This window comes from Labrus bergylta, chromosome 18 (genome assembly GCF_963930695.1).
Source record: "Labrus bergylta chromosome 18, fLabBer1.1, whole genome shotgun sequence".
NCBI classification, from domain to species: Eukaryota; Metazoa; Chordata; class Actinopteri; order Labriformes; family Labridae; genus Labrus; species Labrus bergylta.
In genome coordinates, this window is record NC_089212.1 from 2,326,328 (window position 1) to 2,331,001 (window position 4,674).

Below are 4,674 nucleotides of genomic sequence, written 5' to 3' on the forward strand. Positions count from 1 at the left end.
GTACACTATCCATATGTCCATTTTATTCTTCACTTCATTCACAAACTCCTCTGTTTCTGGGTCAGAAAGTTTCGTTTCTTTATCTAAACTTCCGGGTTTGGCTGCGATCCAGCGCTGGAAACCTTTGCTCTGCCCCCTCGTTTGTATGCTTATTCATTCACGAGCTGCTTTGCGTTGAGCGCTTATGGTTGATTGTGGGCGTGTAGAGGGCGGAACATGGGACTAATATACGTGCATACATTTCCAGGTGGATCGTTATTTATAAAGGGAACATTGCGTGCGGGTGTGCGTACGAACAGTTTTATAAATCTGAATTATTTTGTGCGCATGCCATTTCCGGGTTTTGGCGCACGTACATTTTTAGTATGGATTCTACGCACTCTTTTATAAATGAGACCCCTGGTCTGTGGACAAAGTCAGAACATCCAACATCCATCCTAAGCTCTCTAACATGATGACCTCTGATCGGCAGGTTCTGTCTTTGAAGTCAGCTGCTGCTCTCATTACTGGATGTGATGTTGTCAAAGACTCACAAACACACTGACATGGTTTATCATGTTGACTTCAATCACTGAATTCTTTGACAGGTGACTGTTGTACAGGTGAACAATGGGCTGCCACCTCCACCATGAAATACTGATGACACTACAAAGTGCTGGACCACGACATGAGTCTTAAAACTATGAAAATAAACTTCAGTTTTCAGATCTCACCGTCCATCAGCAGGAAGTCCATAAAGAATTCTTTAGACTGGTCACTCTTCATGGACACACAGCTGGGTCCAGGAGAGTCTGGTCTCTGTTCCTGCATCCTGATACAAACAAACAACATTATTAGTTACTGTGAGCAGCAGATGAGACGATGATGATGATGATGATGATGATGATGGTGGAGTGATGTGAGTGCTGAGCTGTGACATGGAGAAGAGTCATGGACAGTTAGAGATCCTCACCTCAGAGCTTCATGTTCCTCACACAGAGAGGTTTTAGAGGGAGGGACTCCCTCCTGTGTCCTCACACTGATCCATAGCAGATTGCCCCCTGCTGGAAGAGCTGCACTCTGTCACTACAACAACACTGATGGAGTTCAGCTGCTGAAGTCACATCCAATCAAAGATCTTCAGCTGTGGAGAAAACAAAGAGAGGAAGCTGCTGATTCACCTTCATCATCATCATCATCATCATCATCATCATCATCATCATCATCATCATCATCATCATCATCACCTCACTGTCAGTCTACAACCATCACATCTACCTGGTTCACTTTCATCATCATCATCATCACCTTCATCATCATCACTGTCAGTCTACAAACATCACATCTACCTGGTTCACCTTCATCATCATCATCATCATCATCATCATCACCACCTCACTGTCAGTCTACAAACATCACATCTACCTGGTTCACCTTCATCATCATTATCATCATCATCACCTCACTGTCAGTCTACAAACATCACATCTACCTGGTTCACCTTCATCATCATCACCTCACTGTCAGTCTACAAACATCACATCTACCTGGTTCACCTTCATCATCATCACCTCACTGTCAGTCTACAAACATCACATCTACCTGGTTCACCTTCATCATCATCACCTCACTGTCAGTCTACAAACGTCACATCTACCTGGTTCACCTTCATCATCATTATCATCATCATCACCTCACTGTCAGTCTACAAACATCACATCTACCTGGTTCACCTTCATCCTCATCATCATCATCATCACCTCACTGGCAGTCTTCGAACATCACATCTACCTGGTTCACCTTCATCATCATCATCTCATGATTTTTTAAATTTCATCCTAGGCATTACAACCAACCATACAGAAGAGGAAGAGAAAAACGTGGAGGGGCAGGAGGGGGCGGGCGTCCCTTTTGACGTCCAACCACGTCTCAACGCACCATGATAGACATTATCCAGAGATTTAGGCACTGAGAAGATGCATGCATATATAAAACATCACCATAATCAATCAGGGGCATGAAAGTAGAAGACAGAGTATCATCAATTACGAATCCAAGTTATTTATAAGATGATACAGACTCACCTTGAGATAAATAACAGCATCATCGGCATATAAATGAAAATTTGCATTGGGAACATTGTGACCGATACTGTTAATGTAAAGTGTACATAACAGTGACCCCAGGACTTAGCCTTGTGGCACACCATTTTTTACTTCAAGACATCTGGAAGTAATGCCTTTGACCTGGACACATTGTGATCTGTTTGATAAATAATTAACAGACCAACATACAGATTGTTCAGACAGTCCAATAGTGTGCAGTCTTATCTTTCTGAATTGCATGGTCGACCGTATCGAAGGCCTTTGACAGTTCGATAAAAAGAGCTGCACAGTGTTTGTTATTGTCCAAGGACTCAACAAAATCGCAGACTACTTTTAATGACTATTGACTGAGACAAAATCCACGATTTCCATCCTTTTTATATCCTCCCAAAAGTCTACAAAAACTTGGATAACCCACCAGGTAGACCAATTATTAGTGGAAATGACTGTATTACAGAACCTGCCTCTAAATTCGTTGACTACTTTATTAAGCCATATGTTGCAAAATTGCTTTCTTACATTCAAGACAGCACTCAGGTCCTAACAGAAGTAGCAGAAAAACAGAATATTGGCTCCTGCATAATGGCCACCATGGATGTTGAGTCTATTTACAGCAGCATTGTGCATGATGAAGGCCTGGAGGCCTTGAGACACTATCTGAGGTCAAGACCTAATGACCTTAAGCCCCCTAGTTAAAAACAATGTCTTCTTATTCCAAGATAAATGGTAATCCTGATTTCTAATACGAAAACTGCCTGTTTGTAAACTAACTGCATATGTTTTACATAAAAATGTAGGCAACATATTTTCAAATTCTTGTAAACTCAGGCACTGGCTGAGACGTTTCATCGACCATCTGGGAGAAGATGTGAGTGTCTTGATCAAGGACATTGAGGTTAGTAGACAGGTGTGTGTGTGTGTGTGTGTGTGTGTGTGTGTGTGTGTGTGTGTGTGTGTGTGTGTGTGTGTGTGTGTGTGTGTGTGTGTGTGTGTGTGTGTGTGTGTGTGTGGTGGGGTGCTTTAAAGTTCTATTTATTATTTTTGGGCTCTTTTCCTTTATTTGATAGATATTAGATAGAGGAGGAAATCAGGAGAGAGAGTGAAATGCAGGAAAGGAGCCGCAGGTTGTTCTTAAACCCGGTCCGCCTGCTTGGAGGACTATAACCTCTTTTTTAGGAGTGCGACCTTACCACAAAGCCTTCTGTTTTGCAGCAGGTTGTGATATGGAGACAAAGGGGCAGAGGCATGATTAAATACAGAGAGGCACTCCTCAAGGTCTTTATGCATTTAGACCTTGATGTCCTGTGTATTTGTGGAACACATGTCTGAAAGTACTTCAAGATGTTTTGGTTCTTCAGAATCACTGTTGCTACCACTGTCTCTACAGTGGATTTAACCAGCTTATATACAGACGTGTAGCGTGTATTATGGTTTTAAATGATAACCAAGTGAAGTATTTCGTAAATATAGTTTAAAAAAGTTATGGTAACATTTATTTTTGATAAATCTGTAATATACACTTAATTTATTGATTTGTTTTGTTAAACAAAAGCTTGTTTTTTTTATTTCAATCTACTTAATATTTCACTTGTTTCTACTAAATATTTTCACTGGTTTTGTCTGAAGATTTCTGTTGCATTGACTTAGGATTTCAATCATTTCTACTCAATTTTATTTAGTTAGTTGTACTTACATTATTTACACATATTTACTCAATTCTTACAGGTACTTTAAATGATTTCACAGCTTTTACATTCACTTAATATTTTTAAGTGTAAAAATGTTTCACCAGAAAAAAATTGAGTAGCCATTCTAGATATGTTTTAGAGTTTACAGGAGTTGGATTTAAATATTTTTATTCAAGTAAGACTCCTTTATGAACACATGGCTGAAGACATTTCTTTGTAAGGATTTTATTCCCAGATTGGCCAAATATCTGATAAAACTCCCTCACTAAATACCTTCCAACGCTCATTATCAGTATTGCAGTGGGGACAGTGCGCCCCCTGCTGGTCACAGCCAAAATGAGATAAAACATGAAATATTTATTTCACATGTACCATCATCGAATTTAAGATTCTCTTCAATATTTCATACCAACCAAACCCTCATGACTTCCATTTTTTTGCTTTTTTCTAACCCTGAGAGATGGGCAGGTCAGGAGTTCTGTTTGTTACTTTGATGACATCATCATTCAGGGACCAATCAGACACCTCCATTCAGAGAGGGCGTAAAGGCTACACGTTAAAAAAAGATCCGACATGAGTAGAAAATATATTTTTATTAATGAATATAAAAATAAGTTTGATGACAAGCAGCAAACAAAAACAATATGAATAAATATTTTAGATTTATTTGAAAAATATAAAGAATCTAAAATGTTTTAAAAGATAATTTAAATAAAATGTTTGTCTGAGGCTATCTGTGGTGGTCTCTGAAGGTCTGTGGAGGTCTCTGTGTGTCTTTGGAGGTCTCTGAGGGTCTGTGGTGGTCTCTGAATGTCTGGGAGTTCTCTGAAGGTCTTTGGTGGTCTCTGAATGTTTTTGGTGGTCTCTGAAGTTCTGTGGAGGTCTGTGGTGGTCTGTGGAGG

The 4,674-nt window shown here is 39.8% G+C and overlaps 1 long non-coding RNA gene across 1 annotated transcript; it reads right to left on the minus strand.

Annotated features, from left to right (window-relative positions):
* Positions 1-738: 738 nt before the first annotated feature.
* Positions 739-1,789, minus strand: LOC136183277 (uncharacterized). The gene is made up of 3 exons (XR_010669110.1): positions 1,536-1,789; positions 953-1,495; positions 739-811 (listed from the first exon to the last, which is right to left on the minus strand). It is a non-coding gene; the product is annotated as an uncharacterized lncRNA (long non-coding RNA).
* Between the last annotated feature and the right edge of the window lie 2,885 nt (positions 1,790-4,674).